The sequence below is a fragment of the Talpa occidentalis genome, unplaced genomic scaffold (assembly GCF_014898055.3).
Source record: "Talpa occidentalis isolate TD23 unplaced genomic scaffold, MPIMG_talOcc4v2.1, whole genome shotgun sequence".
NCBI classification, from domain to species: Eukaryota; Metazoa; Chordata; class Mammalia; order Eulipotyphla; family Talpidae; genus Talpa; species Talpa occidentalis.
The window spans coordinates 114,279,620-114,306,043 of NW_026555331.1; the positions used below are offsets into that span (position 1 = coordinate 114,279,620).

Below are 26,424 nucleotides of genomic sequence, written 5' to 3' on the forward strand. Positions count from 1 at the left end.
CGATTAAGGCCAAAATGTTAAAGTAATTTATATTTAATGTAATATACTCAATATACTTAGAAGATTATAATAAACTTGAAATATTTTATTTCTCATTTAAGTATCTTGGAACAATTCCTACTTTGACATTATTGACAGTGATTTTGACTTAAATTAAGCAGCATTTAAAAAATGGCAAAATTATAATAAGCCTGAAAGCATCTGTGCATGGATGATAAACATGTTATTGATGTATGCAGAAAATGAAGGGGCATCATTCAGGTTGTTGCAAGGTAGAACAATAAAGAATAATAAAAGATGCACAACAAAATTAGAAAGACAATGATTTTTAACTCTTATGTACTCTTAAAACTTGGGAGATTTTCTTTTTTTTTTTTAAAGATTTATTTATGTATACAAGAGCTGGGGTGCAGCCAGAGGTGTAGGGATTGGGGACATGAGAGGTTTCATCAGAGAAAGAGTGAGGAGCAGAACAGGCAGATCTACTGAAATACACTGCTGGGGAGCAGCAGGCAAGACAGGAGAGGTCTGCTGTGCCATGTGGATTAGAAACATGGCCGGGGATCAAATTCCTGCTGCAGTAGCTGCCAATAGCTTCATATTGCTGAGACTTCTTGTGCCATAGGGAGGTCCAGTTTGGGGAGATTTTCTATCAGTGAACCATTTTCAAAATAAAACCATCTATCAATTATTAATTGAAAATGCTAAGGATGATGAATTTAATACAATAACTTACTGGGAACTTTACTTTAATTTTGTCAAATTATCAATGATATTTTAATTATTAGCCTCTCCATTTTAGTTTAGAAAGCACTTTTCTAATAAGACTGCATTGTGGAGAGGTGGGAGGTAGGAATCTTTGCAATTTGCAGTGCTTTGCATTGTGTACAATTCACCTGCTTAGTAGTAGAAAATATGGAGGAAAGCATATTTTGGCTAAATTATTACTGAACAAATCTGAAACTATTTTTACATTAAGAAACGGGATATACAAATGGACAATGGTCAGGTGGCATATACTAATGGTATTCTTAATCCTTAATTTGAGAAACCAGGAGGAAAGGCAAAACCATAGCTTCTGCAGCAATCAGCACAGAAAAGATAAGACTGGATCAGTTTCTGACAGGTTCTCTAATATTTGTCTCTGTTTCCAACTCAGGACCAAATAATGAAAGTCAAATGTGCTCTAAACCAACATACAGCACAGCCCACCTCCAGTTAACCCACCCCTCACTTCCTTGTTCCCAAAACCTTCTCTATGAAGTTATGTGAATACTTTGCTCTTTTGTATTCCCACAGTAACATTTCCCAGTCTTCTGACTACCTTCAGTACCTGCCAAACCCATGTGCAAGCATCTGACTCCCTTGCTCTGGTAAGCTCTGAATAAATAGCCTCTTGTCTGTTGTCATTTGGTGCTATTCATTTACTTTCACAGTCTATTTTTCTGTGTCAAGGTACATTAAATATTTACTTTTAAATTTGGATGTTTAGCCATGAATTTAATTTATATATATATTTATATCTGTTGATTCTCAATAATTAATATCTGAAACATTGTTATAATATAATGTTACCTCAGTGGAAAAGGAAAAATCAATAGAACAGCTTATTCTAATTTTTAAAATATGTAAAATATTTTGATATCTTTGAGGATAGATCTGGGGAATGTAAAAGTCTGATCATATGCATTATCTGCTTTAATAATGTTCATTAAAATGAACCTATATCGAGGAAGAGAAAGACCAAAGAATATTAGTGTACAAGATAGCTCAATACATTTCTAAAAGGTAAGTTACCTAAAAGAAAGTTACAGCCTGCTCTACATCATTGAAGAAACATAACTTTTTAAAAGAATCATACAGAGGCTTAACAAGGGAACATAGAAAAAGAAATGTTTGTTTTTTTGCAGAAACCAACTGAATTTTACTAAGAGGATTAGAAAATCTAGTTTTCTCAAATAGAAATATCTGTATTCTGGGTTTTCAATTTTCCAACAGCAACAACCTTCTCTCTGCCCCCTTGCTCTAAACCATTCCCAATTAAGGAGCTCCAACTAAAATACAGAGCTCTTAATTGGCATAGCCAAATGGGGAATTCTGCTTTCCGTAAGATGTAATAAATCTGGGCAAGATCAAAGTTCCCACTACAACAACTAGAAAAAACTAGATAAATTACAATGTTCATGTTTCTTTTTAAGACATGAGATAACTGCAGAGAGAAAAAAGTCCCGACTGGCTAAAATTTCAGAGATGGGATCATCATCCAGTCATGAACTAACAACAGGGAACTTATTTCCTTTTGTGGTGCTTTTTGATTTTGGGGCTGCACTCAGCACATAGGCTAGACCTAAAGTAAGGCCTCCACCACTAGAAAAAGAGAAAAAAAAACTCAGCAAAATATTTAGCAGCTGTGCAGAGAGGGAAAAACAGAATCGGGCAGTCAAGGGGTCCTAGAGTGAAGCTTGGATTTGTGAAGAATTATCTGAAGTCTAAGGTAGTAGAGAGATCAAAAAGCATAGTGTGAAAAGCAAAGTGCAATCTCCTGCTGTCTCCCTGTGTTTAGGAGCCAAAGACACCCTGGGAGGGTCTGAAAAGATGAAGTAAATAAAAAGTCCGAGAGGGAATGGTGAATGGATACTTCTTTACTTGAGGCACCTTTTGATGCTGGCCACTGCCTGGTAGCTGAAGAGCATGAGACTCTGGACTGGACTCTGGCAGAGGCTGCTTCTCAGAGCAGAAGTTGGCACAGTCACACTGTTGACCAAATAGGAGGTATGAAGAGGCCCAGTTCCAGCAGGCTCTGGAGATAAGGTATAAACTTACTCCAATTCTCATAATTTCTCCATGTTTCTGATAACATTTGTACTGTGGGATAGGAGCATAAAATATGTTGCAGACATAAAATAGATCTATCCTTAGTGCTGAGGAACTTTGAAACTGTTTGGCTCAATCCCTTAATTTAGAGATAATTTAGTGACACACAGAGAAGGAAGGTATTTGATTAAAGAAGCAGCTATTTAGAAGAAACCAGGACTCACAGCCATTTTGTTCCAGCCTACTACTAAAAATGTACTTTCCACATATTTTATGAATCCTAATTTGTAGTTGAAAGATTGTTTATTAGGCTTTTTATTTCTAATCATCTGTTAAATCTTTATATATCAGAGAAGAGAGAAAAAAAACAAAATCTTTTTTTTTTTGAGGAATGCATATTTACTATCAGTTGAGTATAAAATTGAATGATTTAATTTCCGAAGTTTCCTTTAGAGTAGATTGCTATTCTATAAACGAGGAAAGAGAACTGTGGGAAATTTAGACAGGAATTAAAAAGCCCTAATGTTAACTATCAGAAGAGGATGCATAGAAAGTCAGTATCAGAGAGAAGTTTCCTGTAATAAATGTCTAGTTATGTGAACAGTACAGAAATGTGTTAAGAATACTATGTGTCAAACATGTATGAAAGAGAACAATAAATACATATTTGACTGCATGTATATAAAATGTGTCTGGAAGGAGATAGAAGGAATTGATCACATGCCTTATATCCTGACAGAGAATCAAGCATTTAGAATGAATGAAGATATTTTAATATACAGCGTTTGTTAGACTTTGATTGTGGCTATTTAAATATGTTGCCTATTCTAATTTCAATTATTACAAAGTTAAGGTAGAGGTCTGAAAAACCTAAGGTGATGCCCAAAAATAAATAATATTTTATAATACCTTATACTTGTTAAACACATTCATTGACCAGGCATTTTACATGTTCTCACCTCACCGAATTCTTAGATAAATCTCTTTGTTCAGATTTTGGGAAACTAAGGTTTGGTAAGTTTGTCTTTTAAGTTCACTATAGGTTTGTCCCTGTGCAAAAGATAGTTAGAGCATCAAGCATTTGCCTTCAATATGACACTAAGATATTAATCAAATATTCAAATAAATTTTGCTCTACCACATAGCGTTACAATTTCCCCAAGTGTCTCTTGGTAAACACTGCCAAGTTACTAAATCTATATTCTAAAATTTGATTGAAACTGATTTTGAAATAGAAACATTATGCAGACATCAGAAAGATCGACTGTGGGTCTAGAATCTTGTTCATTATAGTTGTAATCTAAATGTCTTCTGCAAGCACCAAGCTGCACATATGGACCTCAAGTCACTCTGCCCTTAGACTGTCACCCCTTCCTGACACTGAGAATAGTCTTCAAGGCAGAGGACCAGTTTGTGGCATGCTTAAAGCCATGTGGGAAGCATTTTCTTCATTGACTGTGGAGATTGAATGTGAGTTTAGGTTCATCTTTTGAAAAATCTTTCTATCATTTAGTAGGTTGTCGAATACCACATTTTGCACATAGAGTTGCCCATACAAATTTTATACTTTATTCTAACATCTTATGTTTGTGAGAGCAGACCAAAAAGCTATGTGAGATCAAATGAACTCTAATGTTACATTTCTAGAATCCTGCTTTGTGTTTTGTTGAATATCTGAAAGAAGAGTAACAAAGAACAGTTCTTCAAAGGTTCTAAATAATTCCTAAAATATCAAAATGTGTAATACTGTATCTTATCACATCAAATGTTACGAATCTCTGAGTGCTTCATGTTTTTGTGCTAGAAATGAGTAAGTTTATCTCAGTTATTCTAATGGGTTTGAAAAATAGCGCTCCAATGTCTATATTATTACTGCACTCAGAATTGATCCAGTATGCTAATTATTAATCATCTTGGTAAAAAAATTCTCTTTATATTGCCCCTCTTTTTTAATTTTCATATTTATTTGCCTTAACACAATTGTTTATTCAACTTCAAAAGAATTTCAGAGATATGACTGAAAAATTCCTGTGCACTACCATAAAATCTTCTTTTACAATATGAGCTCAATAAATTACATTCCAAAAATTATTTTAGTGACTTATCAGTATGTCTAAAGTAATTGAAATTCAGAATTATGAATTCCGTATGTCAATGTTGTTAGTATAATAACTATAACATTCTAGTATTGGATTTCATCTCCTGTAGCTATTTTATTTTAAAAAGAAACCATAATTTTCACAAGCAAATTGAAACATCCTAAATACTGAATTTCATTTGAAACACTATATTCTGTTGAATAATGATATAATGTATTTAACAAATCCTGTTACTAGACCTTTTTTGTAGCAAGGGAACAATTGGTTTCTAAATTTCACTATGACACCTCTCATTTCACTAAAATGGTACACCACCTGAAAATAATCTAGCACAGGATTATATCTCATCCAGCCCAATGGAGATGGAAACATTTAAGTATCTTTTTGGAATGAAGGAAATGATATCTTTAATGTGCCTTTCTATATACTGTGTCAACCTCATAGTTAAATTTACTATGAACTCATACCAAGCCCAACTCATGGTCACACCTCTTATCCCTTTATTAACCTTTAGGTTTTTACAATCTGTTAGGCATAGATGCACATCTGTTTGACAGACCATAATCATACCAAACCACCTGCCCAAGTATTTCAAAGACTACTAGTAAAAATACCTTGAGTGTAGAAAATTTTCTGTGCACCACAACCCTCATGACCCTGTTTTCAGCAACTCACATGGTTGACACCTGTGGTTGTTTGCTTCTGGATTTGGCTGAGGTTCTAAGATGTTCCATCATTTAACAAGAAGAGGATCCAAATTAACCACAGGCCATATAATGAAAATTATTTAATAAATACTTGACCCAAGTGAAAATTTAATTTGGATTAAATATTTTGGGTTCAGATGATATTATAGGATTCTCAAGATTTTTATAAGCAATATTAAAGTATATGAAAATAATTTTATTTTATACTGTTTATTTCAAAGTCATATAAAAAAATTGATTAATCAGTACAAGGTGGGTTTGCTATCGTGTAAGTTTTTTTCCTTAAAACTTTCTAGTTTTTTTCATAAATATTCTGTATCTACAAATTATAACTTATGCTATAAAAAAGGAATGTACCCAATAGTTAATAAACCTGCATTGAATTAAAGGCAGATGAGTTAACAAAAGTACATTGTTAGAAAATGTCTAAATATCTATCAAATGATACATGGAAATTAATAAAACTGTTGCTAAGATTAATTGGTGTTTTTTAACTATGGTAAGCTACTGGATTTAGAAACAGTAACAAGCAAGTATGTACTATTTATGGTATAACTGATGGCTCCATATTTTTATAAAATGGAAAGAAATATTTAACTCACATCATGAAGCTGAATTAGGTTTTGATTATAGAAAATATAGACCAATAGCCATATGTTTAGCTTATGGTATTTGTGAAAAATGTAGTCCAGATAGCTTTGCTAACCTTTTAACAAACTTGTAAGATGTATAGAAGAGACATGAGGGATTCAATTTGAAAAGGAGCAAGGAAAATGAAAATAGGAGTGGCAGTGACCATTGTTGTTTTCTCCAAATCTTAAAGGAGTGATATTTATGAGCAATGAGGTTTAAAAATAAGAAAATAAGATTTCATAAAATGGCTTTGATTCTAATTATAAGAGTTTTATGTTATCTTGAATAATAAATCATAGAAATTTCATCTAGTGCTAGGGGCTGAATCCATTATAAATGTTTAGTTTTCAAGTGTCTGGCCTGTTATTTCTCACAATTCTCACTAGAGTTTTAGTATAGCTGCAGTTACTAGCAAACTGTTTGTAAAGCAACCAACCCATTCTGAGCAGGTTTATGAACGGTTCTAGCAGCCACATGCTCTTCGCCGTGGTTTGTAGTCGCTCCAACACTCCTCCGTACACTCCACTCCTCCACCCTTAACACCGCACTACCACCACACCGCACTCTGCTGCACCACCCTTATATTATCAGTCTTTTAGCGCAGGTGTACCCACTTCAGGTGCCCGCCATCAGGCATGCACCCAGGATCACAGGGCTCTCTCATCTATCCTGATGGCGGAAGGGCAGAAAAGCCTGATACCTTTTACCTTACCCTACACTGTTTGTTCAATGAACACATTGCAAACAATTCTTAATATTTTTACATTACAATGTCTTTTTGAGGACAATTTTTCCATGAACTCAGAATTCGAGAAGTTATTTAAAAGTATCTTGTTACATGTATATAAAATCTGTTGGCAATGAGTAAATGAACACATACTATTTTCACAGTAAAAATACATAAGATTTTGTAGCAAAGGACAATTTAATTATTGTCCAACGATTTCTCTAGAATAAATGATTTCTTTTACATTGTATGCCATGTCTTTGGCAGATTAAATGTCATTTGGTTGTTCTTATACTACTTTAGTAACATGGTAAATTATTTTAAAATAAGATGAAAGCAAAATATATTTACTACTGTACATTATAATTGGATACCACATGCTTTTCTGGAAAAACAAGACATCTATCAAATATATGTCTATTCTAATATATATTCTAATATATATAATCATTATAGATGAAAGACATAGTCACATATGTCTTCATGGTTCTTTTTTGGTTTAATTGAGTGTTTTACAGAACTGTGATGAAAATATCAGTAAGATATAATTATGTCGTCAAGGAATCAGCAGTGAACACAGGATTTGTTGCTGCTTCATTACTCCTCATAATTCTAGTGGCTTGTTTTTTAATATAGGTGTTTGCAGTTATCAATCACTGAGAGAAATCTCAGGTTTTCTCCCTTCAATAAGCTTTCACTGGCTTGTTGCTGCAAGGAGTGCATTTGCCTTAAGCAATTGGCTTAAAAGCGCTTGTAATTCAGAGGAGAACATTTTATGTTGTCTCTGTGAAAACATTAAAATTATAACTTTCTGCCAAATTTATGGATGGAGAGAGATAGCAACTTACAGTTTCCTAGAAGAATTACTGGTGTCCTGAGAGAACAAAACAGGTAATTTTTTAGTTATCAGCAATTTCAGGAAGTTCATTTCCATTTTACTTACCCCTACATTTGAAATTTTAAGGTTCTGTCTACTAATGACAACTATTATATAAGCTGGAATGTGAACAGCTTGTGTAACCAGTATTTCGTCAGACCAAACTGGCTTGACAGTTCAATAGTGTCACAATAATAATGAAAAAGTTCAACCCTAACTAGTGAGCTGCAAGATTTATAGGTTCCTCAGATCCCTCCAGCTATTTTAAGCATTTTCTGTTAAGAAAGATCTCAAAACGCTCCCAAGAAGATTCTTTGGGATTTCATAAGATATTTAGTTACACTTTAAATGGACTCGCCTTTTGCCAAGACTCAGAGGTGAGCCCTTGGGAGTTAACTTTAGGAATTATTTCAGTGATATACTATTCAGAACTTAGGATTTCTCTTTCTTCCAAGCCTTACAAGATTTCTACTTCTTTGGTGTTCTTCCATGAGGTATCTCAGTTCCACAGATGCTTGTCCACATTGCTGGTCCTTTAAATTTGCTGGTGGAGGCCTCCTGATACTTAAATGAAAAAACTGTAGTAAAATGTACTTAAAATCTACCATTTAAAATGCTGCAAGTGTACACTTCAGTGGCGTTAAGAATGTTCATATTGTAATGTAACCATCACCATTATCCATTTTCACATCTTAAACTGAAACTCTGTACATATTAAACAATAACCCTTGTTCCCTCTGCCCTCCAATCACGAGAAGCTCACTTCTGCTTTGAGTATCTATCAGTTTGACTCCATAGGTACTCCATGTAAGTGGAACCCTATAGCATTTATTCTGTCTGATCTATTTCATTTAGCATAATGTCTTTTAGGGTCATCCATGTTGATACATGTATCAGAATTTAATATTGAATGATATTCCAGTGCAGGTAGAGGCCACATTTTGTTCTTCCTTATTTGTCAAAAGGCATTTGGGTTGTTTCTACCTTTTGACTATTGTGAATTCTGCTGTTAAGAACATTGGTATGCAAAATTCCATCAAGTGACTTCTTTCAAATCTTTTGAGTACATCCCAGAAGTGAAATTACTGAATTCTGTGGTAATTTTTTTTATCTTGTCAAGGACCTGACATACCATTTTCTATGGTACCTATATGAGACTATTCCTGTCAGCACTGCATATGCATTCCAATTCTTCACAATGTCACCACCACTTGTTATTTTCAGGTTTCTGATAATAGTTCTACTAATAGTTATGAAGTGGTATCTCATTGTAGCTTTGATTTTCAGTTTTGAAGGATTAGTGATAAGCATCTTTTCAATGTGCTTTTTTGCCTTCTGATATTTTAAAGCCATGCTACCCTAGAACACATAAAGCAGTATATTTATCCATTGAACTGAAGGTCAGGATAACACATTCTGGTTCTTAAATTGAAATTCATTTCTAACAAATACTGGGAATTGTTCTGACAACTGGTGCTCGCCTAACATAAATAGTGTCTTGAAGAAGATGCAGCCATAAACAAAAAACTAATTTGTTGGCCACAGACTTAAAAGTCAAATGGCAAATAGATATCCTGAACTACTAGAAGTCCATCATTTATAGAGGCAAATGTTTTGTAAAATTGTTTTCTGTAATTATAGGAATGAAACTAATATATTTTGAGCCTGCAGAGAAATACTGTGTTTTTTTCCCCTAAGGAAATACAGTTCTGGAACAAAGTTCTAGAACAAAGACAAATCAGGGGTACTATCATTAATACAAAACCTTGGGACATGACTTATTGAAAGGTATGACTGACACAATCTTTGTCCCCCTGAAAGGATTTTTTGCTTTGCACCAAAGCAATTCTATACAGATTAAGTGCATTCTTTACAGGAACCTGATGTGTCCAAAGCTTCATTAATAAATTCAGAGTAAAAGACAAATAACAAAAAAAACTTGTGGATTGTGGAATAAACATGACTCAAAAAAAAAAAGCATAAAATATCATCAGAATTTCTCTGAGAAATCTATTGGCAAAAAAAAATCAGTTGAATATTCAAGATAAAATATCTTTAGGTCTCTAAACTTACACAGGTAGATCCAAAGATGGCTTGAGGAGCAACTCAAATACCAGTATTATGTTCTTCAAGGCCCTATTCAGATATGACTAAAGCAGATGATGTAAAAGGACATCCTATGTGGCAAAATGAAAATCCTAGAGAAAAATGGACCCAGAAATTACTCCCAGGAAGCAGATCAACAGACATATTAGTTACACCTTGTAACATTTGACCTGCAGAATTTCAGACATACAGTGACATACCCCCACCCCCAGTCTTTTTGTAAAAATAGCAGTATATATTGCAGTTATTCTCTGGTTGTAGTGGTTTCTGCAAAACCATTGACTTACTTTTAGTTCGTAGGTCTTCAGATCAAAAGGATGCTATTCATCTGGATCTGAGGTAGAGAATAATATCTAACTTCAAAGCTGATTTGGGGAGTAGATAAGAATTTGGAAGTTGGGATTGAGTGAATGTTACAGTAGTAATTGGAATTTCCCCTTAGTTCTTCAATCTATTTCTCCCATGGGATCATTTTAGAATAAAGGGATTTATCCCGCCTCATATCACTAATATTGCACTTTCCCATTTAAACTAGCTGTGGCTAAAGAAATTTTAGTCAAATGGGATGCAAGCAGGAGCTTTTAAAGTGACTCCATGATTATATCATGGTATGGTGTGAACATGCCCCAGGAATTGCTTGTCCAAGGGGCATTTAGAGACATATAAACTGAAGGGAACCCAACCTGAAGCTTGGCTCCAAACAGAGCTATATGTAGCCTGGTACAGTGTCACTTCATTCAAATTGCAAACCTGTGAGTAAGAAAATAAATTGCTCTGTATTATAAGTTATGGAGATTTTACAGAGGCTTGTTTCACATCATTATTGTGGCAATACTTGACTAATAAAGAGATAATTAAAACAAATTCCTAATCTGCAAGAAATTTCTCCTTTTCAATTTCCTCTCAAAATTACTAATAATGAAGAGCAAATCACTAAGGACAGCCTAATTAATTATATTACTTTTGGTTTTTGGGTTATATTCTTATTCAAAACAATTTTCCACTTCTCCACACACTCCAGACACCTATATAGTAAATAAACTTTTTTTTTCAATCTGCATTATACACATTTATTTAGAGTCCCTATAATGTAAACCTGTATTTTATTCATTTTTTTTAGATTTATTTATGCATTCAAGAACTGGGGTACAGGCAAGAGGATTCACCAGAGACTGAGTGGGGAGCAATAACATGTACTGAAATACACTGCTGAGGGGAGCAGCGGGCGAGTCAGGAGAGGTCTGCTGTGCCATGTGGGTAGCAACCTGGCCAGGGATTGAACTCGTGCTGCAGAGGTTGCAGATAGCTTCATAGTGCTATGCTTAACCCCTTGTGCCACAAGGGAGGCCCCGTAATTCTGTATTTTAGCTGACTATTTTTATTTGACTTAAATTCTAAATAATGGAATTGAATTTCTTACTATTTTTCATTGAAAACATATTTTTGAGATCCATTAATGTTGATGTAGGTAAATCGAAGTGACAAGTGCAAGACCACACAACCAGAGAAGATAGTCTGTTTCAAGGGTTATCATGGCTGTCATTTACTTTTTCACTGGCATGTACACAGTGTCAGCTTGATCAAGGTTTTCTATTGATAACCATTGGTGATAAATCAATAGTTAGGTAAACACAAATACTCTCCAACTGAGAATAAAATATTTTCCTAATTATGGTTATGGAAAATCTTGCAGATGGTGTATTTTTGATCCTGATCCTAGGACCAACAGAACAGTTTAACAGAGGATATACATCTTTTGACCTACTCCATAGAGAAGAAAACATATATGGATTTGATGAAATGTTTCATAGGAAGGATTTTTTTTTCATTTCACTATCCACCTTGAAGAACCATGTAAAAATGTTTAAAAGCATATGACATCAGAAATGAAAGATATTATAAAAACTTAGAAATGATAAGGTTATAAACATTTTTTTTCTTTTTGTTGATACATTTCCTCTCTGGCAGTTTAAAATATTTCCATTTCTTTTTATTGTAACTAGCTTTTTAGCACAAAAGTTCAATGACCTTTATTGTAGTTTACTTGCCTGAGATTTAAATATATTCCTAAGGAAGAATGATAAAATAAAATGTAACTAACTCTTCGAGTAGTGAAAATATTTATAGAAAGCCTTCTCTTTTTTTGGTTCATTACTGATAATATATGCTTTACTTAGTGAAATAAGGCCCAAATATAGTGTCCTTCTGTGGAGCAAACTTTACTTTACACTTAGCACTTTATCATCAGTGCAGAAATTTACATCTACATTGCCTGATATAAAAACATTTGAAGAAGGAATCTTAGAGTTGCCTAAAGAAATGACTTTGTTTTGTTTTAATGTTAATCACCCACTTCTATGAGTTTTGTGTGTGTGTGGGCACAGAATAGAACATTTAGACCAAAAAAATCAAAGCAAAACAAAATAAAGAGGTAAATCAAGATTTCATGGTCTTTAATTCCCACAGTATTTAGCAAGCATTGGATTAATCAGCATTATAAAAGTCTATGTAAATGTCTTGGGCTTTGAGAAAGGATGGGTAAGATTTTATGAAGGTAGAGAAAATCAATTTAGTTGAGTATAGTTCGAGAAAAACTGGAATTTATTCAAATCAGTTTTTTTTTTTTTTCTGGGCTAAAATAAAACACTCTCTCATGGGCTATGATGCAAAACTCTTTGACTTTTATATCTATTGTGTGACTATTTTTGACATAAGTAGATAGAAAAACAATATCATTTGAATGTATTTAGTGTAACACAAAGCTATAGAAATTCGAGAAGAAAAAAAATCTATTGAAATACAAATTTGTTATAAAACATCAAAAAAGGTATAATTCATTCATTCTGTTGAATACATTGTCTTTAATTCTCTATATAATTATTAAATTATTATAGCTATTTAGCACAATTGTTATAGCTTTTAGCACCTTTTTGAAGGGGATTATACATGAAGTCTATTAACTTTCTATTTCAAATATTATATATATGAATATTTGAGCCAGTCCATCTTACAAGCAAACCCAAATTAATACAGAAACCAGAACATTTAATATTCTCGTGTATGTATTCCAACTTCAAAATGTCTCTTCATTATACAATTTATAGATAATAGTATGGCACTAGATAATAAAATCACATTTCTTTCTTAGTACTAATGGTTTATTAAGAATTTCCACTTTGTGAATAACATTTTTTTTTCTTTTACAGACTTACTGTAGATTGGATTGGAAACTGTAACTATGTGGGAGATAGATTTAAACACATACAGCTCAATGGAATCAAAATTTTATTTGTGCCATTTGAAAATAATGCTCTCCTTTTCTTTTTTTACCAGTTAGAGCATTATTCAGTTTCAAATATAGGACAGAAGTGACTACTGCACAGATGTTGAATAATAATATAGATAATAATCAGTTACTTTGGGATTCTGCCCTAAATGGGAGTAGAGCGAAACCACGGAATTAGATCCAGATTTGCTTCTCAGGGATGAATTCCACTGTCCGTTGTTCTCCATGGTTGCTGTTAATTTTCTAGAACGCCCTTCTGTACTTATTATACTTCAAAGGAACACCTGAAATGAACTTTGGAGAATACTGCTTCTTAATTATTGTACAAATTTCACAGCAAGCATCCTGATTCTGTACATTTGGGTAATGTTTGTCTTAAATTTTGAATAATCAAATAACTTTGAAATCCAAGATGTGGTTTCTTTGGAATATACCATCATAAATTCTTTAGGCTTCTGATATATTCAATTCTGAGGGGTGAGCATGCCAGAGTCCTTCCTGAGAAATAATTTCCAAGCATAAGTTATTTCTTTGCTTCTTTTCTCCCATGACAGTTTCAACTATCTGGAAAAGCAGGCTCATTGGGAGAGAAGAATCTCCATTTTCATTCTGCTTGGAAATGGCCAGGTTTTTTTTTTTGTTTGTTTGCTTGTTTTTTCTGAGCATATCTCTCTTGAAGTAACTTATCGTATGCAGATGACACTAATCCACTCATGGTATAAAAATTGCCAGAAGTTACATTTTCTATCCACCAGGTTACCACAGCTGATAGTTTTACCAACTATTTTGCTATTATATAACATGGGCTGGCACTTTTCTCAACCACTTATAAGAGTTTTTTCAACAAGAATTACCCAATTGTGAAGTCAGCCATTTCATATTGGGGGGGGGGGTTCTTTATGACACTATTGCACTTTGGTCCATGAATAACATTGCACAGCAAACTACCCACCCCAAATATTCAATAGATTATAATGATAATGTTTTATTTTTTGCTCATGTTTCTTCAGACCAGCTGCAGACTTGGTTCATGTTTGAGACTATAGGTTGGGCTCAGGAATGTTTCGTATGTCCCTACATATTTTTGGAAAAGGAATCATCCAGGATTAGATACCAAGCCACCTGAATCAAACCATGTAAACTTGTTCAATCCCTTTGTTTAAGCCATGCTCCCTAATATTCTATTGCCAAAGTGAGGCCCATGGGCAAAGCCTAACATCAGTGAAGTAGAAAATTGTATTTCACCCACTCTAGTAAACTGCAATGTCATCTGGATGAATGGGACAGTGAAGAATTAAGAAAAGAAATCTAAGAGACACCTGTGTATATTTCTCTCTGCATTTCTAACAGCAGTAGCAACATCTGTCCTGTCTTGCTCTTCTTTCCTTTATAACATGCAGAAGTGGGCTATAACTTAATCTAAAATGAGATAACGTAATTTATAAATTATACACCTGCTATTTATCATTTTTTTAGGAAACTTCTACCTTCCAATTTACATGATAGATAACAAAAAAGATTTACATGTTTTAATACATACTATGTTTTAACATATAATAAATGCCTGTCTATCTGTAAATAAAATAGATAATATAATATAAAATAAATATAACATAATTATAATATATGTGCTATATTAACATATATGCATTTACCTAATGTCTTTATGCAAGGACAGTATGCACTTGACTGGTAAATTTTATATAAAAAAATGAAGCTATTAACTTGTTATCTTTGAACAATTGCCTGAATGGCTGTTTATTTACTCATTTTTTCATGAAACATTTAATGATCATAGTAAACTCTAGGTACTATGATAGTAATCAGAGTTTCATTAACTATCTTCCATTTGTATTTAAATACATAATATATATTTATAGTGGTTATATTGAGAAGAAATTACATCTTTCTTTGTGATGTGTCATCAATAACATTTTTCTATAGTTTATCGTAGGTGTTTACTAAGGGATACTTTTGATTTACATATAGTTAAATTTGTCAAGTGTTTGACTTATATTTAATTAAATGCATTAATCATAACTTCTCAACTATGGATTTTGAATTCTGTTCACAGAAGGGAGAGAACTTTGAGAATTTAAATGGAGTGTACATATAAAAATGTTCATGAAAAATCTTGCATGCATTTTTATATCAGTCTATAAGAAGTTTTCTAAAAGGAAGCTGACCATTCATACCACAAAAGCAGAATAAAACAAAATAAACAAGACCTGGAAGGTGTTTTCTTTTGAATTTGTGACACACAGAAGAATAAAGGAGGAAATAAGAAAGACAAAATTGGAATTATAAAATTATTAGTTATTTTTATATATGAAGCATCAAAATGCTATAGAAATTTAAATCCAGAAGTATGTTTCTCATTTAATTCCTAACCATAGGCAATTTTTAAAAGTGAGCAGACTAATCTTTAACTGTCAGTTGTAAAAAAAATGCCTCAGTTTTATGAATAAGGAGAGTGGTATGAATAGTCACTTACTTTATGAAACATATAGAACAGCTTTTCTTGGATATGATCTGTCAGAGTAAAGCAGTTTTGAATGAAGCCTGAATCTGTTACAGTAATTGCAGCTTTGCCTGACACAGCATCCAGCCTCATCAGGTGTCCAGGTGTTAAACATTCCTCACAGCATAAAACAGTTGACAAGTTGAAGATAACCAGACCTTTTGTAGAAGTCAAAAATGTGGTTTGTAGCCAAGACAATAAGAGTGGTGTCCACGTGAGTGACAACCAAGGCACTGGGGGTAGTTAGTCAAAAGGAATAGTCACCATTGGCGTGTTCTATGGTGACAGTGTTTTTGATTAGTGGGTTGTGTGTGCCTGTGTGTGTGTGCGTGCACACACACATGTTCATGTGCCTGGGTTGGAGTGGGCAGGGCAGGGGTGATAATGTGTTTAAATTAGAAGAAATGTATCATTTTAATCTAAAGTTTTGCTGAAATTATGACCTTGTACAAGTACATTTTTACTCCTGACAGTAGCTTGTTTTGCTAAGCTCAGTGAACATTCCTTCTACTCATTAGGAAGCCATAAATAGATCAGTTTATATGAAGAACAACACAAAGTTATTTCACTTCAAACATCTTTGAAAAATATTTACTTTAATTGTCTTCCTAGACTTATTGTAGTGATGAAGGTGTTTGCAAATCCACTGCTAACGCTGAAAAGGTTTTGTGCCAGTTATACCATTAAAATAGCCAAGACACTGTTTTGTAAAATAATTGCATGGTGGAGATCCTGGGGAATTTGGAAAAAAATCATTTGAGTAACCAACCATTTATGATTTTACAGTGGAGAAGCTAAAGATTATTTAATGTCAAGAAATATAAGACAGAACATCTGAGCAAGATCAGGCATATTATTGCTGAATTCCATTCCTAATTCTTACTATTAAACTCTTCAGATCACTTTAATCTTATAAATCATCAAATCACTTCCAGTCCATCCCTGTCTGCCCTTTCCAAACATATTCAAACACACTCACTATTCTCTATCACTTGCATGCATGTTGAGAAACATAATGCTAGTTCTTCTTAGATCCAATGTCCATATTGTTGATATTTAGGGAAAAGATGAAAAGTGAGAATAAAAAAATCTTTGTTACAAATCCTTTGATATTCTGGTAATTTCCCATAGATGACAAAAATCACATATAGGCTACTATACATTTAAGAACTAAGGTACAGTTTTTATGGTAGGTTTGAAATTCAGGTACAGTAGAATAATTATATATCACATTGATTCAGAAATAACCCTTATAAAATTGGTCTACACTTTTTTGCCACTTAAAATGAAATGAATGTACTTTATACAAAACAATATATTTATTTCTGGTTTCTAATACTTAGATATGAGCCTTGCTCCACAGTTTCTGAATTTATTATAAAAGCACGCTATTGGATTACTACTAGAAAATGTTTCATATATATTGTGAATATTTTAAATAAATGTTTTTTTTTTAACCAAAGGAGTATGAGTTGCAGTTAAGGAAACACATATTTATATATACCTTGCTAGTGTAAGAAAGCATGATCAGTAATTAAAGTTCATTTTAAATAGAAACTTTTAGTAAAGTGATATCAGGGTTAGGACTTCATCTGATCAGTACTCAACAACAAAAAATAACTTATACTATACTCTATTTTCTGGGCAAGTTTGTGATTATCTATTAGAAGATAATGTGGATCAAAGCGAGGCATACATATTATTAAATATTTTGAAATTCATATTTGCTAGGCATTTCATAATATTGTCTACGTAAAAATACTTCCAACAGAAACTAGAAAGTTCAAGAGATTTCAGATTATAGGACAAAGAGAAGATTTGGACAGAGTAGAGAGCAGCCCTTAAGTGCTGCATGACTAGGCAGTAACTTGATTAAACAGATTAAGGTAATACTTTGAGGTAGCATTTCTCAATCTGGTGTCAACATCCTGTGGTTGAGGTGAATCTCATTCTTCATCCTGCAATACGTCTTTATTCCTTGTGTAGGGTGAGAATTAAGTATTAGAAATACCATAACTATGTTCAATTCAATAATCATTTTGTGAAGGACATGGCAAATCAAAAGCCTTTTTTGTCATTTTGTCTAATAAATGGAAAGATTAAATGATGAAATATAAATCGTTCATTTATCTAAATAATTAAAGTATCACTTTAACGCATTTTTAAAAAATACTCTGTCCGAAACTTACTAAGTTTAATTTAAAGGATACAACTTTTGTTATGTGGAACAATAATTTTTACCTAAAAGGATACTGCATCTACTTTTTTAAAGATTTATTTATTTATGCATGCAAGAGCTGGGGTACAGGCCAGAGATGCAGGGGGTGAGAGGATTCACCAGAGACAGAGTGGGGAGCAGAACAAGCAGAGACTGACTGAAATACACTGCTGAGGGGAACAACAGGCGAGACAGGAGAGGTCTGCTGCGCCATGTGGGTTGCTGCCTGGCCGGCTGGGGATTGAACTCATGCTGCAGAGGCTGCAGATTGCTTCATAGTGCAGTGCTTAACCCCTTGCCCTACCAGGGAGGCCCACACCTATTTTTTGAAGATCAAAATGTACCAGTGGGTACTGCTTTTGAAGCAAAAGGTCAATGTGTCTTTTTTCAATGTTGGCCCCTAGTGGCATTTTCTTAACATCAACAACTTATTCAGCTCCAAATCTTATTATAAGAAAAAGGGTGGGACTAAATCTTTTCTTTAATTAGATTTTTTTTAAAGATTTATTTATTTTTTTATACAAGAACTGGGGTATAGGCCAGATGTGCAGGAGGGTGAGAGGATTCACCAGGGACAGAGTGGAGAACAGAACAGGCGGACTGACAAAATACACTGCTGAGGGGAGCAGCAGGAAAGACAGGAGAGGTCTGCAGTGCCATGTGGGAACCTCGCTGGCTGGCCAGGATCCAACTGGCACTGCAGAGGCTGCAGATAGCTTCACAGTGCGGGCCTCAACTGCCTGTGCCACCAGGGGAGGCCTAGGGACTAAATCTTGTGGGTTAAATAGATATGGTTATTTTAGACACCCACCCACCTCCCATATTACTGCACTCTCATCTCAAATTCTTGTTCAGCTTGGCTCTTGGGGTAGGAATTTGGGGTACTTAGTTAACACACTCACTGGTCCTGAGGATGGACTTTTATTATTAGACCAGGCACTTAAACCCTTACCTCTCTCCCCACCAACCCCCTTATTCATGCAATATGCAAAGAACTGAATGACTAAATATTTGTGCTTGCTATTATGGGGTTATGAAACAAATAAGAAATAATCTCTTTATTGATATTACTTATATTCAAAGGAGGTAAATAATGTGTTACTAGGCTATTATAACAAAGTGCTATCAAATCATAGTCACAAGTCATTCATTCTGATTAGAATTGCGGAAACATCATAGAGCAAGTAATATTTGTGGTAACCTTAGAGTATCAGTAGAGTTTGATAGATGGGAGTGGGTGAGGGCTGGGAGAAAATATTCTTGAAAAGGAAAGAACACAGGAAAAATCCAGGAGGTACAGGAAGTGAAACTGCCACTTGCCTGAATTTAGAATCACAGTAGGATACTTTTCTTGTAATATTATGGATTAAACAACTTTTAACATTTGATGATTTGTCATTGCAATAAAGTTATACTCTAATTTGAGAAAAAAAATTTAAATTTAATGATTTCACATAATTTTTTTGTTTGAGTAGCAATGTTACATTGTTTTATAAAAGATAAAGGAAAAATTTGGATGTGCTACATTTAGTAAGAAGTATGTTAATTGCAAAATTTGATTTTTTTCTTAGTATATTTGGTGTTTATTATTAATATTACTGCTTTTCTATATTTTTTTAGCTATCATGAAGAAAAGGCAACCCTCTGCCCATTTGTGTTTATGCAGGTATCTGTTCTTTGCTTTATCTCTTTTCCTTGATAAATTTGTTGTGTGTTGCTGAAAAAAAAAATCAGAAAAAGTGAATTGACAAATGCCATGGAGTAACAGAAAAAATAACTAGTTTTAAAAACACTTCACATTTAAAAGTGGTAAAGATCAAAATCTGATTTTGAGAACACAGTGATGATGTGTAGATCATATATGAAGAGAATAATCATTCAGCTTATCATGTTTATTTTTGGTCTGCAGGTCCATGGTAGGTAGATGACAATCTCTGGATGAAATCTGGGTAAGGTAAAATGCTGAGGTCTATTCTTATTGGTGCCAACAAATTGTGAAAAATGCACACAAGAACCATGGGTGCTGACAATTCAATTTGTGGTAAGATATCATAAAGAAATGTGAAGAGATTAAGTAAATAACATAGTTTCCTAAACAGTCATTTAGAACATAATACTGCTAAAGAAATGAAATTATTTTACAAGCCTGACAGTAAATTATTAGCAATGATAAACTAAAGTCAGGTGAAACAGTTTAATCTTAATTTATATGAAAGCCAGTTAACTTTTCTCTATTCATTATTCATATGATACATTGAACTGTTTGAATTTTAGTAATAAAACATTTTGATGCCTTCAGAGAAACCTCTAATCCATCTTCTTAATTTTAAGCAATATAAGAATACAATGTGAGTTTTATCAACTCCCCCAAACTAGGTAAATAATATTAGGCTAAAGTGTAAATAATCTTAATTGAGCTTTGCTGATTCTCTTGAGGGTAATTTATATAAAATAGATTATCATTCACCATGTATGTAGCTATTTAGCTTGAATTTTTGAGTTGAGGACCAGAACCAGGACTTACAGGCTGCCCCTGGATCAGGATGCTGGTACAGTGCAACTGACAAGTCTGTACTGAGTTCAGCTTTACAGAATAGCACCTTTAAATCCTCCTCCAGGTCTAAGGTTTTGTGACAATTTAGGAAATTCTTATTGAATTTTTTGTATTAGAATGGACAGAAAAGTTAAAAAAAAAGTGAATAGAAACAATTACTTTGGTTCAAAATATGAATATAAACACATTGATCAAAGTATTTTATAATAAATTTACCCACAATCAATACATTCTTCGTAATTCAATTTGAGGTTGCAGGAAAATGATATAGGAAATGATGACTCTTGGTTTAGGTAAAGCATTAAAGATAAACTTAAATTGTTTTGCATGCACTTTTTTTCTACTTTAAGAAATATTTCAAAGGTGTTCATTATGAAGTTCACAACCCCAAATACTCAGTAAATATTTAAAGAGAATTAGCAATGTCAAATAATCAGGTTCTTCTAGTTAAAAATTAACACTTTTAGCTTATAAAGTGAACTTTCAGATTATTTTAGTTATTTGCAAACCATCAAACTTATTTATGACTATCTGCAAAATAAGCATGAATTGAAGAAATCAAAGAGGTATCTTTGAAAGAGATAGACTTTAAGACCAGGAAAATAAAATCTTGAATGTATAACAGGATATTTTATAACGCTGGTAGAATAAAATGTGCTCTAAGATGGATTTCATTTGAGAAATACATTTACTGTATAAAAACTTACAAAGTGTTACATTGTATATGTTATATTTAAATTTCACATATATCCAGTGGAACATGATATTTACTCCTATGAACATGGAAATTCTATACAGATTCTTTTTAGTTTACTAATAGACAAATTGGCAGCTTTGCCTTTACCTTTTCTCAAGTTTTTAAATTTTGCAACTAGATCAGGAAAACATATAGGGTAATACTCTCAACTTAAATTCTAAAAACTTTTCACCTGATGATGAAATTGAAATAGATTACATAATGAGCAAGGAAAGTTAAAACGTATGTGCCAAAATGAGAGGTATTGATGACCCTCTTTAGATATCACGTACCTCATACTGCTTTGGAATAAATCATATCAATAACTGCAATCTTTTGAAATGATGTAAACTACTTGTAGTTATGGTAAGTTATAAAGTACTTTTTTTTGCAGAAAATTAAAAACAGGGAAAACAAACCCAATGCTAAATGTTGTTGTACAATATCAGCCAACCTGGCAAAGCATAGTAGTGCCCTTGAGAGCTCTGAGGAAGGACACACCAAGCATAGAAGTCTAACTTCCAGTTACCAGGGCTCAGCTGAATGATTCCATGTTGGGTTCCTCCTACAATTAGGTGGCATGTACATGGAGACTGAGGCTCTAGAGAATTTTTCTCGACTGTCCTGTGTGGTACCTGAACTGGGAAGGTTGGAATTCCAGGCTCTACTTGGCTCTCTTTCTCTTCAGGAAGTACTTTTAAAATTTGTACTCAATGCTTTTTAGTCAAACAGGTGATGCCTTTTCCATATCACTCTGTTAAGATTGTTGCGCTTCCATCATGCAATAAAAGTTAGAACCACAAATCCAAAAATTCATTCTCTATATTGGGCCCTATGTTATGCTATTGTGGAATAATTCCTTAAAATTTTTGGACTCCTATTCATTTATCAAAGATTTAATAAGGTATGCCCTTAAGAACTGTAAGTTCTTTAGAACAGCAAAAACTTTCAATTGGACAGCACCTTTGATCTGAACAAAGGTCCACAGCAGTCTCTGATTCCTTTTTAGGTTATATTAACAAGATCTTCAATGTGCTTCAAGCTTCTGCCCAACACCTGGTGCAAAAGCTAATGCCATATATTCTATATTTCGCCCATGCAAGTACCCAGGAACCAGATTCTGTTTTAGCTATTCATTGTTGGATAATTATTTATCCTATCATTTAATGACATGCAACACCCACTATATTTTGATAGAAATTGTATGGGTTAGGAATTCAGGCAGGTCAGTGCCGGCAACTTATCTGTGGTCCTTACCTAGAGTGGGCAAATGGCTGGAGATTGCTGGGACAGCTTAAATAATGTTAGGTAATTTTTTTTCTTAGAGACCTTCTGGAGCTGGAATATCTAAGATGATTCCTTTACTCACATGTCTGGCAGCTGCACTAAGATGGTTATTTCTCCACATGGCCTCTTTTCCTGGCAGGCTTAGGTGAGTATTCTCATAGCACAGAGATCTTAGTTTGTTAGACTTTTTCCATGGTTCTTGTGATAAGTGAGCATTTCAAGAGGCTGCCATAAAACTTTTAGGGATTCGAAGCTATCTTATTTATTTTTATTTTTTTATTTATTATTTATTTATTTGTTTTTTTTAAGATTTATTTTATCTATTTATACAAGCACTGGGTATAGTCAGAAGCGCGGGAGGGTAAGAGAATTCACCAGAGCCAGAGCGGGTAGCAGAACAGGCAGACAGAATGAGGACACTGCTGAGGGGAGCAGCGGGCACAGCAGGAGAGGTCTGCGTGCCATGTGGGACTCTCGCCCGGTGGCCAGGTATCGAACCAGCGCTGCAAAGGCTGCGGGCAGCTTCACAGCCCAGTGCTCAACCCCTGCGCCACCGGGGAGGCCCAAGAAGCTATCTTTAAACTCATGCATTATTATTTATGCCATTATGTTTTGGTTAAATATGGTCAGAGCAGGTTCAATGTTGAGGTGACTTCATTAGGGTATGGATAGCAGGAGGCACGGTTCATTGGGGATCATTTTCAAGATTTAATTACCACAATGGCCATTGCCCAAACAAAATATGTGACTGGAGACCAATCAGACCATGAATATAAGTTTAGGTAAACTGGAGTTACAATTATGGTAAAATTTATGAATCTTAATTTACTTTCATCACTGGGTGATTTTCATGTTTTCTCCATCAATAAAGCAAAATTCATTCTATTGGGGCTTTTGTGAAATCTTCATAAATGTCTATGGCAATTTCATATATATTCTGTATATAGCAGGCTGAGATAATGTTAGATTTTTTCTTTCTCTGAGGTTTATTGCTACAAAAATTAATGATTTGAAACATTAATTATTTTTGTTCCATTAGATGTATTTGCACATTTGTAACATTAAATAAAAGAATTAAAAGAATTCTCATTCAATCCCAAGAATTCACTATGATAATTTCTCCCTTTCCCCAATTTATTATATCATCCCATGGGTGACTTATGTGGTTAAAACTGAATTAGTTTATAATAAGGTGTTTGAAAATTCAAGCCCATTGAAAAATTTTCATTATTAACCTTGAGCTTTCAAAAATGTCATTTTCTATTTGTTAACCTGAGTAACTCTCCTTTGACCAAAATGCACCTTGGGAATTCTAAGGAGATAAATGTTTTCTATATATTAAGATGCAAGCTTTTGAGAGAGCTGACTCACAAGGGACAAATTGTGTGGGATACTGATACTTTGTTAGTAAAATAGAGACTAAAATGCTCTGTGAGTATGTCATTATCAGCTGAGACATTCTGGGCGCAGCATGGAACACATACTGTGACTAATGATCCTGAGGATGAGAAGTGTGGAGCAGGGCATAAAATAGGATTTGAATACACAAACCTTATGTCACCCATCAAATTTGAACAGGAATATTGTGTCTAGGAACATGAAACAGACCACCCGTTTTGTAGGGTCATGGAACCGGAAAAAAGAAGATAAGATAATGAATTAAAGAGGGAAAAAAGGAAGCAAACACATCACCCAGATGGCGAATAAAGTATGAGATAAGGTACAGAAGCAGGGCAGTGATGCTGTAGTTACATGGTTTTGCTTTTCACATTTTTAAGTGAGTAAACTAGGGTACATTATTTAAATAGCCTGGTTGTAGTTTATTTTCTTTTCCCCCTTTTCCTTTGTGTACATCAGTTCAAATTATTTCCACACTGGAATAAATGACACTGACATAGATACAGGTGGCGAAATGCTCCTCTGTTAGTTTTTCTATTAATTCAAAACAGAAACAATCTTTCTCCATCCACCTTTGCCTTTTATTCTTTGGGTTCTTTAATATCTTCTTCCAGCTTCCCCCAAATTGTTACCACTACAGCTGCAAGACACACACTATTGAATAGGGCACATCTATAGGGAGAAGGCAGAAGTTAAAGGTTTTGGTTCAGCGAGTGGTCTCAGATGTCTGTTCTTTGTAATATCTGGGGACAATTACACAATCTGCATATGAATCCTTTTATTTTAATGGAAAGAAAGTGCATTTTCTCTCTCCATCTTTTTTTGGGGGATGAGTTCATTTGTTATTCTTGACTAATATTGAAGCATGTTTCTGAGGGTGTGGGACAGGGATGTGGCGAGAAGGAAGCACCCATTATGTCCCATAAATGTTTTCTCAGGCAAATTTCTATTTGAACACAGATTCCATTTAACAAATGGAAATAATCCTGGTAATGCTGTTTTGTAAATTTTATTTTCTGTGGGACTGAAGCTTAAAATTGAGTCCTGTAATCTGTTTATTCTTAGTTTAGAGCAGAAGGCATGATTAAAGCGAATGTGCTTTTGATCCTGAATGTTTGACAGATAGTGAATGTTTGAGACCACACAAGATTAGCTGAAGTTGTTGGAAGTAAACTTTTAGAAGGGAAATATTAGGCTACTTTCCTCCAAATATGATTTTTGGAACTCTTCCTGAAAGAGTTCTACACACCTCCACAGTATTTTTATAATAAGTCCACACCTGGGAATCTGTGTGTTTTACTCTAGGTGTTTGATACAGAGGTTTTTGAAAGGTATCAGACATAAATGAAACCACCTGGAGACAATGACCTTCCCTGGCCTGCTGGGGATGGAGTTATTCCTGTTACTGCAGCTTTGTCAGCTGCCACTTTGTTCTTTAAAGTTCCTCTAAAAATAAAATCCATCAAAAGGTGTCATTGAGATTTTATAGGTGGCAGCATTTCTACTTTTATGAAAGGTTGTTACTAAATATTTGTGAATAATATTGATAATGCCTATTTAATATTTATGAGGGTAAACTATATGACCCAATTCCTGGAATAAGTTAAACTGTTCAAAATCAAGAAGCCTGGAAGAATAAAACAAAACAAAGGTGTGTAAAATAATCATTTCCTCACCCCCACATATTAAAGTCTAAGAGACAACCAGGAAAGCAGATAATCAATAAGAATGATAGATTTTTTAAAAAGCTTTATCAGCTCTGCTGATATTATTATCTTCAGGCAGACAGAAAGTCAATTTTTCCATAAATTGTATAGTGTTTGAATCTCCATTTGTAGTGGTTCCTCTTAAGTTTTCAAGAACTTATAAAAACAGACTGGTACATCTTGTGAAACCGGAGAATTTGGAGAACCATATGTGAAAGATACCCAGATATTTCTCCATGTGTTGGATGACCAAGAGAATTAATAGTGTTGTGAAGAAGTGTTTTTTTGTGCCTTAGAATCAATCATTCTTAATAATTGCTACTTTTGTATGTTATATAGTCATCTTATCAATAAATTCAGGTTTCCCCAATTTTCTCTAAATAATCCTTAATATCTGGCATTACAAACTAAGATTGAATCCAGGATCATGTTATATGTACTTTTTCTGTGCCTTACTTCTCTTTGAATCTGGAAAGTTTTTGTTGTTGTTTGCTTGAGTGGTTTTCATTTCAAACACTTGTTAAAGAAACTATTCTGATTTTATGGAAGAATGGCCTTCTTTTCGATGTATCTAATTGTTTTATTAGGTATCATACTATTTCCTTATCTCCTATATTTTCTGCAAATGTTATCGTGAATCTGAGTACTTGATGGAGTCAAGTTATTTTATTTTCTCAGCAGAATGAGTTCTAGATGATGTTGGTAACTTCATGTTCCATCAGTCTAGACATCTCATAATACATACATGTATCAAC

The 26,424-nt window shown here is 33.8% G+C and overlaps 1 long non-coding RNA gene across 2 annotated transcripts; it reads left to right on the top strand.

The window, feature by feature from the left end:
• Positions 1 to 1,315: 1,315 nt before the first annotated feature.
• LOC119250656 (uncharacterized) lies at positions 1,316 to 19,983 on the top strand. 2 transcript variants are annotated; one of them, XR_008550482.1, is made up of 4 exons: positions 1,316 to 1,373; positions 2,564 to 2,811; positions 19,609 to 19,654; positions 19,898 to 19,983. It is a non-coding gene; the product is annotated as an uncharacterized LOC119250656 (long non-coding RNA). The 2 variants fall into 2 exon arrangements; XR_005126384.2 differs by lacking the exon at positions 1,316 to 1,373 and having other exon boundaries at positions 2,330 to 2,811.
• The last annotated feature ends 6,441 nt before the right edge of the window (positions 19,984 to 26,424 follow it).